Source organism: Pyxicephalus adspersus, chromosome 4, assembly GCF_032062135.1.
Source record: "Pyxicephalus adspersus chromosome 4, UCB_Pads_2.0, whole genome shotgun sequence".
Lineage (NCBI taxonomy): Eukaryota > Metazoa > Chordata > Amphibia > Anura > Pyxicephalidae > Pyxicephalus > Pyxicephalus adspersus.
In genome coordinates this window covers 38,220,213-38,234,090 of record NC_092861.1, presented here as the reverse complement: position 1 = coordinate 38,234,090, position 13,878 = coordinate 38,220,213, and the positions used below count along the sequence as shown (strand labels likewise).

The window sequence follows — 13,878 nt, the reverse complement described above, 5'->3', positions numbered from 1 at the left end:
TGTGTATGGAAGTTTTTCAAGTTCTTCTAGGAGGGAGCAGAGAATTCATACCATGGCCTTGTAGTAAGCTCCTCTTGCGCCATTACTGAAGGCAGCACAGGCTTTCTTATGTTCTTCTCTGTCTCTCTAGACTGATTTATTTAACACTGTGAATTATGAACTTGTTTTCTGATAACTGCTTAGGAGAATTATTGACATTCCAGCACAAGAATCCGTTTTACTGCCCTCAAGGAGAGGGAGAAAAAAAAAAAGCTCAAGTCATATTTTCCAGTGTGAAGCAGCCCAGAGGAGGATGCATGGAGTCTGCAGAGGAGAACAGCGCCACCTTGTTTTTAGGAAAGAACTTTAGGAACAATGCATGGTAGCCATGTACCCCCAGATCCTCCAAACCAACCAGGGAACAATACCCCCAAATCTTTATATAGAAGAATCATCCATGCATGTATTTATTGCCTAGCCCGGTATATCTGTGAATAGCTAGAGATAGATGCGGAAAGGGAAGCAAAGCAAAGGGCTAGCGAAAATATGCTATGGATTGCTTGGCATTAAATTTTGTTTATGAATGGAAATGTTTATTAGGTGGTGTGTTTGTATGCTAACTTTGGGCAAGTATATAATTATTACATTAAGTTATTATAGCATATTCCGGTACCTGGGGTTGGGATAGAGAAATAAATGGATGAGTAATTGATTGATTGTGGATAGTTGATATATATATATATATATATATATATATATATATATATATATATATAAGAATGGAAGATATACACGTATATATATCAATGGATAGATAGAAAGGAAGAACGAAAAAGACAGACAGAAATAGAAAAAAATAGAGAAGAGAGGTGCGACATATAGGATATATATATACATATATATATATATTTATATATATATATATCATCCAACATATGTGTGATAGATGATGATTGATTGATAGATAAATGAAATAGGAAAAATAAAGATAATGTAAAAGAGAAATTGAGCCAGTAAAGTGAGCACAGCCGCCCCTTTTTTGGCACTCTACCCGCTTCATTGCCACCCCAAGACTGTCTCCTGCATGCTGGACGTGAATTATCAGTCATCCTGTGATCTAATTAGCTAGAAACATTACCATTTTATGCTGTCTGGCATATACTGTATCTCTCAGACCGATATTAATGATGGAGGTTAGAAGAAATGGCCTTTTTAACTTAAATGTAGTCTATTACTTTGTGCCTACCTTTAATGTCTGCTTCTTGAGATGTATATTTCATACTTTACTTCATGGGCTATTAGGTTTTGAAATACATGAATGTTATCAGTGAAATATGTTGTTCAACTCTATTTAGCAGGAAGCGAAGATTGTGCTACAAATGGCTTGCTTCAGTGGCCGTAGTGTACTGTTGTTTGTGCTTATATTATTTTATTTTTTTTTTGTTTTAGTAATGTTCTTTTTAGTAGGTACAATGACTGTTTTATGCTGTGCTTTATGAAACACTAGAAAATTAAGCAGACTTTCTATGCTTTGCAGGCGTCGGTTATACACAGTGGTGATCTGTGTCTCATCTTTGTAGCACCTATCTATCCGTCTATCCATGTATCTTTCTTTTTATCTTTGTATTTATCTTTTTATTCTTTAGAGTAATTCTATTTCTTCAATGAAGAATATAGAAAGGCAGCAGATCTGTGCCATGATGCTCCCATAGCATTTTTCAGTTGTTTACGATGAATTGAAGTATGGATTGGGTATCAGTTTACTAGTGTTCTTATCTATTTTATGTTTTTCCAAATACATAGCAACCTAAATGACAAACTCGTCTCATAATTTAGCAAGATAGATAAAGAAATATTGGATATATATGTTGCTTTAATAAAAACACGAAATAAATAAATACTTGCATAGAAAAGACCCAATAAAAACTGCATCAGAGTTTCCTAAACTGTACTGATGTGCTGCTTACTATAGTTTAGGCAGCTTTGTGTCTTTTTGGTAGGTTAGGAGCATGTGGCTTGTGTGATAGATTTTTTTTTGTACAAAGGGTCTACGACAGGATTTAAATGACTCATATTCAGATCTCTCCAACCGTTGTTAAAAAGGACACATATTAGAGGTATTTCACCCCCTCCATTCCCTAAGTAGGGATTGCACTCAGTAGGATCTCAGAGCTGACCTATGCTGCGCATGCGCCTGTGAAGACATCTGCTACCATAACTCCACGTGTTTATGAATATGTATGATCATCCCCATCATCTTCAGAGTCTGTCTCTCTACAAGCTCTACCCAAGAAATATTGGAACATGGCCATCCCATGGCGAAATTTGGGGCTGTGGATGGATTTCAGCTCGGATGACAATAGCAGGAGATCTGTCTGACACCCCATGCCATTTCTACATAATAACCTGATAGCTGTAATGATTTATGCCTTCCAGTACAAATCCATAGGCCTATGCTGATTTACCAAATAGGTGGTTAGAAATCAGATACAGTGTGTGTGTACCTATTGTATATATATATATATATATATATATATATATATATATATATATATATATATATAAAGGATTGGAAGAGGGATCATATTAGGTAGGGGAAACATGCAGATAAGTATTGACGTATAACCTCTTTGGCAAGCATTATAAAATGGCCTTTCTATGGAAAGAATTTTTTTTTTACTCTGGAAGAGCAAGTTTGTTCACTTATATCTACTTAATCGATGTAAAAAATAATAGCATCAGCCACATAATAATAATAATTATTATTATTATTATTATTATTATTATCATGTTGATATATTACTATTACTAGTTTTATTTTTTTTCCTATTATTTGTGTTTCTATGATACTAGCACCGATATTAATATGTAACCCATTCTACAAATCCCTTTTTCCCTTTGTTTTGTTTGTTTTATGATATGTGTCCTCAGCATGCCTCTCCTATAGCGATCATCTTGTGATTAAAGAGCAATGTATGAAGATCTGGCCATGTACCATGACAGGAGACCTCGGTGTAACTTGTTATCAGGACAGTCCTGTCGTGGGTCCTGGCTGCAGCCACACAGCGATCATTCCGAAAACTTTGTTCCCACGAGTAATAATGGCAGCCCGTAGAAAAGACTGCAGCCCCACTGATTTATTTTTTATGCTAAATATGACCCGCCGTGCGGTGTACAATGGGGATACACAGCGCTGATTTCTCACACACACTCGTGGGAGCATTTTGTTTACATGGATTTAGAGGCAGCAAAACCATCATCCCTTCTATTAATTTACACAATACATACAGACTTTATATTTCCTTATTTCTGGACTTATAGAACGCCAACTCATATTATAAACATATAAAAAAACTACATATCTCTGGATCTATGCGAAGCCAAATTATCACCTCTTGTATCATTTTACAACAAGATATAAAGACCATATATCTCCTTATTTCTTATCATCATTTACACAATGCATAGAAACTATTCATTTCATTATTTCTGTATATAAAGAAATCAAATGAATCGCCCCTCTATCAATTTACACAATAATCAAACGTCTATTATATATATCTGTAAGAAAGCCAAATTATGACTTTATATCCACCTTTAATGTGCAGATTTGATTAAGTTCTTTTGTAATAAAATGACCCCCTTTATTTTACCTAACACAACACAAACAGTCCCCATATTTGTCTTTTCTTTGTATTTAGAAGCAGCACAATGATTCATATTTCTTTTACCTTACACCACACACACATAATTCTCACATTTGTCTTATTTCTGTATTTAGAAGCAGCAAATTATCCCTCTTTAGTTATCCTCACACAGTCCCATATTCTTCTTATCTCTGTATATAGGGGCAGTAAATGACCCCCCTAACACAATACACATAATTCTTATATTTGTCTTAGTCTCTGGCAACAAATACATTCCCCTTTCTTTGAACTTACACGGCGCATATATGTCTCTTCATCTTTGTATTAAGAAGAAGTGAAATGAACAATTTATTTTCATTTACATATGTCTCCTATACTTCTCCTTAGCCTAATTTGGAGGCAGCCAAAGGATCATCACTTTGATTTACCTTTTACATTACGCATACTTCTCTTACACGTCTTTTTAGAAGTAGTTTCTCCCTTAATTGTGACTTAGAGGCAGCAAAATGATCATCACTTTAATGTAACCTACACATCACATTTGTATCTGAAAGGGGCTGGATCAAATCATGTAAATAGAGTTTGTAGAGGAATATATATATATATATAAAACAAACAAAGCCTGGACAAAATACTAGGAATAAAAAAGAATACATATAATCTAGATACACATCATTCTTTCCTGTTTCTCTATATATCTTCATAATTCTAGTTTAGAATACAAATTTACACAGACACTTTTTGGAGTTGGTGAATCTGTAAACAAGTACTGAAATATTTAAAGATACAAAGAGTAAACAAATAAGAAAAGTCATAGAAGCCTATGACATTTACAGACACAGGAAAGTGTCTGCAGAGTTGGAGGGGCTTTGTCCTGTAGCAGCTGTCCCCCCTGTCCAGGGCTGGTGAGTGGAGCCTGCACATTGCCTGCTGCTGTCTGCACTGGTGATCTGTACACACATACACAGGGTAGAGGGAGTGAAGAAGGGAACATTCCCCCTCTCATTCTCTAGAAGTTCTCATCTAGCCCAGCTCCAACTTGCAGACTTCCAGATCTCCTGTACATTTCTGCTTCATCTCCTGTACAGTGAAGTCCTTTCCCTGGACTTGGTAAGTGACCCAGACAACAGCTACAGGTCTCTGTGTAACTGAATTAGATTTATGTTGGAGGATCTGAGTTATTCTGAATCTGCAGCCATTCTGCACATACTCTACTCCCTAAACTCCCACCAACCTGACATTTAACCATACACAGCATTACCCTATATTGTATGTAGATTGCATAGCTAGATCTTGGATTACATTTCAAAGCAGTTTTCTGATGAAATATCCCCTACGTTTATATTAGTTATTGGAGGATTGTGGATTGTGTACAGGCTGGCCATGGAAATAAAATGCCTGGATAGATACCAATGCATTCTGCATGTGGTCACACACAACTTACTCTCCTCCTGCCAAACATCCGCTTTTTAATATTTTGTTTCTATAGATGATCCTATTTATTTTGGAAACACGGAAAGTCAAGTCGAGAGCGAGTGTTTAATGTGCAAAGTGCAGATTTAATTATCTTGTAACAAGATACACTTTGTATGGGGAAAGGGGGCTTTGAGTGACATTTGATTGTAGGAATTTGGCAGCAAAAAGCCATAGCCAAATCTTTCAGGACCGGGATCCCTGATACATGCGTCATTGCCGAAGCAGTTACTGAAACTAAGGGCTAGATAAATATTTATACACCTATTGACCTCTTTACAAAAGCAAAGATCTTAATTATGAGATTATTACACGCATCCCCTTTCCCCAATTAACCCCTTCACTGCCACCTCTTACTGCAGATGCACAGTCAGAGCAGAAAGATCTCAGATAAATCTTTGCTGTACATTTTACACAATTAGTTTATTATTAGTAAAGTTCATGTCCTCAGTAAGACTTTTTTTTTTTAATTATTTTTATTTTTGCCTTTTTAAACATTTTTTTTGTGCTTTTATGTGGATGTCTTTATTTGAATTGTCTCTGTAGTGATATAACTGTGTTTGCATATACTTTTAAAACATGTGTTATAAGTTCACCGATATAAAATGTATGTATGTAGATATATATATAAATTCCATAACGCATGATTTCTTTATTTTACTCATGTAAAAAGTGCTAATAGTGTAATATATATATATATATATATATATATAAATATATATATACAACTTTGCAGAAAAAAATCCCTGTATTACATCTGTATCTATTGAATCATCTCTTTCTTTTTCCATCACCCATTGTGTATGCTGTACTTGCCCCTGGTTCAATGAGCTATATGTACCTGCATCTATTTCCTCCCATGCAGGCAGATTGGATGGTAGTGGTATTATGTAAGCAATAAGGCTCAAGTGAGTGCACAGAAGCAGTATCAGTGTATTTGTTGGTGGGGGAGGGAGGGGGGACAAGGCTAAATGTCAAGCACATGGGCACTGCTCCTTTATGAAAGTGCAGGAAACTGCAAGCAAAACATTGCAGTATGCAACATTTTATTATAACATACGCTATGCTGGTCATTTCATGAGCAAAAGGATATACAAAATAGAATAATAGATTTATAAAATAATTAGGGATGTCATATAGGGCCAAAGGCCTGACCTTCCCAGGATTTTTCTAATTAGCGATCAATCAGCTATCTTGCATGAAGCAGTTCAGGAAGTATTTAGGCATGTCTGCCCTTGACCTTCAGTGTCATTATATGTAGACCTTAATGGGAGACAATGTATGATCTGCATCATAGGATATATATATATATATATATATATATATATTTATTTATTTAATGACAATCATCACTATATTACTATTATTATTTTAGGTTTTATTACTTTTACACAGGTAGAAAAATTCCTATTTCACTAGAACTTGATGCTGAGATTTCTGGATTACACAGAGGTGTCATATAAACCCGACAGACTCCCTTGTCTTATTTATTTGACTTGCTGTATACAGTTGCAAGCCTCCATTAGTACGGTCGGCAGTGACTGGTCGACAGAAGCCTTTAGCAGTGCCGCACATTGGCGGCAATGAATTCACACCATAATAAAACATAGAATGCTGCTTGCATGTAGGAGAGCCATACTGGACACATGAGCTCCGCAGGTGTCAGTATTGCCATACACACTGCTATGTAACCGAATAAAAAGCAAATACACTGCGAATAATTCTTGCTGCAGCAGATACACATCCTACAAGAATAACCTAACACCTTATAAATGAAAATTGTAACTACAAATAAGCCTGAATGAATATAATTAATCTAAAATGCTGGTGATGGGTATAAAGGATGTAACTAATTATTTGTGGGAATTGTGATGATCACTTTCTTATATAAAATGATTTTACATAACTGTGTATAATATGATTAGGTATCTGGAGACCTTTCCAACAAAAGTGACGTCACCAGGACCCCTGAAATCCTGGATAGTCAGGTGTATAGTATATCTATACAAGGCCCTTTTATTAATATACAGCATCAAAGAATGCTTTGCTAGAAAGAAAAACAGTCCGAATTTAATAAATTATAAATTATAATAATGATAATAAAAGTAATACCATTACATCAAACAACTACACTAAAATAATAATAGTAAACCAAATAACTACAATAACTTAAACAACAGCAATAACATAAATAGAGTTATCTAATTTAAAAAATATATTTTGACATTTAATCTTGTCCTCTAAATAAAGATAAAAAGAAGATATCATCTTGGTTATTAATGGAGATTTACTGCAGCACAAGACTTGGCTCATAGCTAGAAGTGTTGCATAACTGACAGAAAGAAAAGCACAGTCCAAACATCTTATGATCTGTTTAGTAGCACGATGAAATCTATCTCATGTAGTGCAAGCAGCCCACTGAGAGGGCACCTGATACAGAGATATTAATTTAGAGCATTCCTGTTCACAATGCTGATATAATGTAAATGGATGGAGTGGTTTAAAATCTATGGTCAGCATCAGAATGGAAAGAGGGCTAGCAACAGGATTTCTAAAAAAAATAAAAATCTAGCCATTTTTTTTTCTGTAGTTAAGTTGCACTTCTCCAAGAAGCACAATAGGGCACCAACCCTTAGAAATGTGTTTGACAGTACTGTTTTACATTAAAGCAGGCAAGCTTTATTTAGGTTAGGTTAAACTGAAACAGGACAGAAGAGATTTACACTTCCAATGTGAGCCTTGACCATATGCAAACTTTTCTGATCTATATTTTTTTCACAATGCAAGCTTTTTAATTATCAGAACATGTACAATATAATGGTCATTATAGCATTATCATAAAATTGTGTAACTACATTTGCATGTCTATCAGACCAAAATGTTTTATTAAAAAACAATAATACAATAATAATAATATTAATAATTCTGCACTTTATTCTTTTATCTATTTTTTTTGCATTATTTACTTTAATTACTAATTCAGATATATCAATTTTTAACCAATATGTGTAATAAGTATTTTTAAAAACCAATATTTTAGCAAGTATTCTTGTTTAGCCTACAAATAAAATACGTGTATTCTTGCAGTTCCTAAAATTACAATACATTTTTTTTGTTGTTTATTCTTCTTTGCTTTGACTAATATTAGACAAAGCAGTGAGGAAATTCTAGGTTTACAGGTTTTTCTCTAATTAATTAAAAAATATTAAAGTCATAAATGCTTTTAATTTTTGAGATAAATAAAATAAATATTTCAGGAAACACATCTAAATACATAAGTAAATTAGGAACTGAATAGGAAAGTAATAATGTAACCCAAACCAAACCTGACACCATGGGGCAGGGTGCCCCAATAAACTAATAATTGCATGCAATAGATGCCATAGTACCGTGCCCAAACACTTTCTCACTTTCACCACTAGGTGGCTGCTGCCTTTGTCTAGGAGGGCTTTACACTAGCATTGCAGCACTGATAACTGGGATTCAGACACTTCAAAAATGGAAGCAAGTGTTTTCCCCTCATATAAACACCATGCTATAATGTTTCAGGCATTTGACTTGACAGGTTATGACCTTGCAGGTAACATCAGATTCCAAGAATGGTAGCATGATAACTCAAACTGTCAACATTTCTGCAGTATGTCAGTTCAGGGTTTGAGAAATGTCACCATGATATTATTACCATCCATTGAGCCTGGATTTTTTAGAAACTTGATACTGCTTTTTATTAACCAATAATAGTGCCTCCAAACTGACTAATAATATTGCCTTTCTTATAACAAGCTGATGGGTGAGCGTGGTGCTTGGCAGTATTTAATAATAAATTTATATATCCTTTATTCAGAATCGAGCTGTAATTATCTCATAATTTCCACAAAGTTTTATTCTTTTTTTTACTAAAGGCAAATGATTTAATGTTAACTTTAGTTTTTTTACCGCCTTTATACGGACCCATAGGTTGCGTTTTAGGCTAAGTTGACACCCACAGTTTTAAGGCATTTCCTGGGCAGCTCTTGATGGCATAGAGCCTGGCATTTGCTGAGCAGCTACCAGCATGATCATTTAAAATGATTGAGCTTTTGTGTGCTTTTGATTGGTGGTCATCAACCGTCCCCTTCATTCACTATAGTGTAGCAGCAGGCACGACGCCACTAGTAGAGCACCAAAACTGACTGTGAATTGAGTTTTACTACCTTCTGTACCATAGATGATTTTAGGTAATATTTTTTTAAGTAATATTTAGAAATATATTATTGATGAAGACTGCAGGTCACATGACTTGATGGCTTATGTAACTGAACTTTTCTTTCATTTTGTAGCACTCCAATAATGTCCTAAAGGCAGCAAAGTGCTAAGAACAATATTCCCTAATCAAAGTTATAAGTAAACCTCTACACTGATAGCACACATCAACCAATCCCAGTATGAACATGGTATGAGCTGACTTCCGGATATCCACGCCGCCTAACTTCTAGCCTCTTTGCTGACTGTACCGCTATTTACTTTCATACTTAAAAAGTCAGGCTTGAATTCAAGTTGTGGCCGTGAAAACATTTTTTTTGTACTGACATTTTTTACATCAATTTTTTTGTGTTGTTAAGCAGTAGCAAAGAGATTGTTCCATCATCACAAGCAGGTGTATTCCAGGATCATCAGATAGGAAAAGTATGGGATACGATGGAATGCTTGGTTCTGGATGAAAAACGACAGTACTGAGCAGGTAGGATTCACCTTCTCTTTGCATCTCAAGATCTAATTTTTTATGTTGGTTAGAGTACAACTTTAAATATATAGTCCTGGGTGTGATTTTCTTGTTCACAATATACAACAGGATTTTACTTGTTCAACTTGGCAGTGAGGTTGTGGTGCAGTTGCCACGCCATCACACCTCTAAAGCACTTTTTTTGGTGGGACAATACTTGTATGTTTCACATGCGGCAGCCCATAGAGATCAAATGGGGGTGGCAGTGAGCAGTACTGTAAAATATGCAAGCGCTTTAAGAACCAGTGTAACAGTGTGGGGAACCAGGGGGCTGGCAAGATACCAGCGACCGGGAGCTGGGTGGGAACCACTGTTCCAAAATCTAAACACAACTTCAATTAGATTTCCAAAAAAATAAGCACCAGCTTATGCCATCATCCTAGCTACTATAAATCAGAATGCAGCTTTTTTATTATAATTAGGAATTTAAGGTCTCTTTTTGTACTGTTTAAAAAAGCCGACAGCAAAAAGAAAAAAGTGGGATCTTATTTGTTTGGAATCCCAGACACTGCTATCCCAATCAATATTTTTCACTGATCATACAATAGTAAATTAATTGTTTAGTTGTTGTTGCATCAGCAATTTTATTTTTTAAGACTTCCCACTTATGTTTCCTTTTTTGTACCGCCATTTGTCCTGGTGCTCCAGGTGATTCTCATTCCTGCTGTTGCATTCTTGATGATACACAATAAGTAGGAATTATGTGGAGATATGTAGTTGTTTAATAAATGGCAGCTGATGGGTAGTGGGTGTAGAGAATTTAGAGAAAGTTTACCATTGAAAATAAAAGTGTATCTAGAATTTCTGTGGCCCAGAGCCGTTCATTATTGTGCCACTGGTATAATGCTAATAGTGTCTAAGTTACACCGATTCTTCATGTAATTCCCTCTGTTAAAGTGCTTCCTCCTACGGTTCTTTCTTATATAGTTCCCCCCTTATTGTGTTCCCATTAGTGTCCCTAGACCCCCAGCAGAACTGGCACCGGAGTTTGCAAATAAGTATTATATGTATCTCCCTTATTCTTGTGGTCCCCATCGCCCGAGTTCTGCAAGCAGTAAATATAATACTTACCAGCACTCCCTTTGTCAGGGAAATTTAGCACCCCACTGCAATCACTAAGTAGTAATTCCTCTTGGCACCCCCAGGTTCTATAGCAATCACTATAGTTGGTATTATGGTCCCACATAATTGACAATACATTGGTCATACGTTGACTCAACCTGTCAGCAATTTTTTAGAACCAAATATTATTTTTGCATAAAAACCGAGCTTTGATTTTTTAAAATCGTTTAATACTTTTTCTTCATCTTTCTCTCTAATATACTCTTTTGACAAATACAATGTACATGTTATTTTGAAAGAAAACAAACATGCTTCTACTTTATTTGCATGGTGAGGGCATTGTTTAACTTTAGATCAGGACTTGGTTTAACGTGAATTCTGTGTTTTCATTAAGTATCTCAAAGGACTGCATCCAGCAAGAAGCTTGATAAATCCCATCATGTGAATGTACTGAATGCATTATTATGATAACTTAATTATTATAGCAAAGGCTCCCTTGGCTACAGTGCTTGTAAAATCATATCAGATGGCAGGTAACTAAACCCTTTAGTGCCATTGAGCCCTTACATGCACTACAGCACAATGTGTTACAGGTCCCTATGGCACTGTATAGCATTACGTATGACTTTCAAGTCGGCTCTAGCAAAATGCTATGGGATTACATATTTGTACAAGAAATTCAAGATTTTATGAAGTACAGGATGTTAATTTTGTCTAAACAGATCAGCAGTCACAGCAATTTCTTTAAGTGATGATGTCTCGAATTCATATTGCTGAGTGTTTATACTTAGATCTTTTCTTAAAGACAACAAAAGTTTTATAAAGCAACAGTTCATACAATCCCCGAGGACACCTAAAGGCCGGTTTCAGTGTTCACTATTCCCTTTCTTGCACTCATTTAGTACAATCATAAGAAAATGAATATTATATGAATTGAGGTGAACTTGCTCCAGTGTCAGATTGCATGCAGTCTGCTCATTTTGAGTCTGTCCACTATAGTGCGGAATGACTTTATGCAGTATATTACAAGGTGATACCATTTTCCTAGGTTAAAGTTCATGAGACCATGTTTAACCACCATGCTAATGTTGAGTCAGAAAAATACTGAACTGCTTGAAAATGTCTGCATGCTTTTTGGAAGGTGCTGCATGCTATCCTAGGAATCACATCCTTCCTAATGCTTTAAAAATAGTAATTACCAAAAACACTACAATAACTCGAACTGTATTTGAAGAATTCAGGTGCACCCGCAGCACATTCTATCCTGGTATAGAAAGACTCTCCGTCCTATCCCAGCAATATGACAGGGAGTGTGGGATAAACTTACAAATAAAGACATGGTCTGGACAAAGGTTTTATTTCTTGCTCTTTATATGTCTCAATTAATTTTAGTAGTATTTGTGAAATGAGTATTACATATGAGCAGAATAAATGAAAACAGTAAACATTTTCTTCTCTAATGTTTTATATATTTAATTATGTTGTTAAGTAAAAAAATAAAACCAAAGGTGTAAAAGTGGTGCACATGGTGCAGCATGGCAAATAAAGGGGAATGATCTGTGAGCTGAATAAAATAAAATTAAGCTGAAACATGGGGATAGAAACATCATGCCTAATAAAATAAAACAGAAGGTTTTTATAATGGTTTAAGTAGTGCACCATGGCAAAACCTATGGAAAATAGCAGTGTGCTTGATGGTAATTGTTTCTCAAGTTCTCAAATTATGTTCCAATGTCTAGTCATTCATTGCTCTACTCTGTTGCTGCTAATACTTCTGAATTAAACATTTTCTTAATTTTACATTCTTTTTAAGGCTTGGAAACAGGAAATACCTGGATGGAGAAAGATCTATACACTCAAACCCCAAATTCATAAAAATATTCATCTACAGAGCCTTGTGAGCAGGTGCACTGTCCTGCAAAAAGAGTACAGATTTCCACAGCTTCCTTCGCCATTTTTCTTGTAACAATTTATTTGATCAGCAAAGCAATTTAGAGTATGTTCTGCATTAACTCTTTTGCCTTTCAGAATATAGACAGTCATTAAAACATTTTACTTGCCAAAATGTGGCTATGGCTTTCCTGTGGACATTTGGGTTTTGATGTTTTTTGGCCGTGGAGAACAAGGGTTTGGGCTTCCAGATCATAAGAGTGTAACCATGTTTCATCAGCTGTGACCACTTGTTCCCAAACACTATCACTAGATCGCAATAAAATGCTGCAAAAAAATTTGAAGGTGTCCACTTGATGTTGTTTCTCATTGACGCCCACTTGGTTGACAGCTTCTTCATTCCAAAAGCCATTTTACATATTATGCACTCATTTTTTAAAAGTCAGGTCATAAATATGATCAACAGGTTAAGTAGTTGTCACTTTTGAAAGCCTCCTAGATCTAGCAATATCAGCAGTCTGAAAAAATCAGTGCTGAAAAATAGCAATTGTTCTTCATGCAATTATGAACTTCATTTGAAGTTTTCTTTAGCAGGAATGTCTTGATGGCTTTCTGGTGAATGATCTGAAAAAAATGTAAACAAATATGCTATAATCCTGTATATTGGTGCTTTGCAATAAAATTAATATTATTTTCAGCTACAGTACTAAAGAATAATCAAATGTTGGCAAATGGTTCAAAAATATTTCAGCATCCCCCTTATGGGCCCCAAATGAAAAATTCTTAAGTTTCTTCTGTGTCATGTCAGAGTTTAGAAAGAACCTAACAGCTTTCCTGGGATCTATGTTGCTCCTTTATTTGAGTGTTTTGTGGTACTGAAGAATGATGGGTAATGTAGCAAAATGAATCCAATTGCGGATGTGGTCCTAAAGTCCCCACAGCATGGCTGCAGACAGAGTTACTAGGACAAACAAATAGGGGAAATATACCTTGTGGGGTTGTGGACAAAAATAAAACATGAACAAAGTTCTATCTGTCCCCTACTTTTTCCAAGTCTAAAATAAA

General features: G+C 35.3%; 1 long non-coding RNA gene across 1 annotated transcript; it reads left to right on the top strand.

The window, feature by feature from the left end:
• Positions 1-4,576: 4,576 nt before the first annotated feature.
• On the top strand, positions 4,577-13,676 carry LOC140330019 (uncharacterized). Its single transcript, XR_011920566.1, has 3 exons — positions 4,577-4,736; positions 9,419-9,819; positions 12,737-13,676. It is a non-coding gene; the product is annotated as an uncharacterized lncRNA (long non-coding RNA).
• The last annotated feature ends 202 nt before the right edge of the window (positions 13,677-13,878 follow it).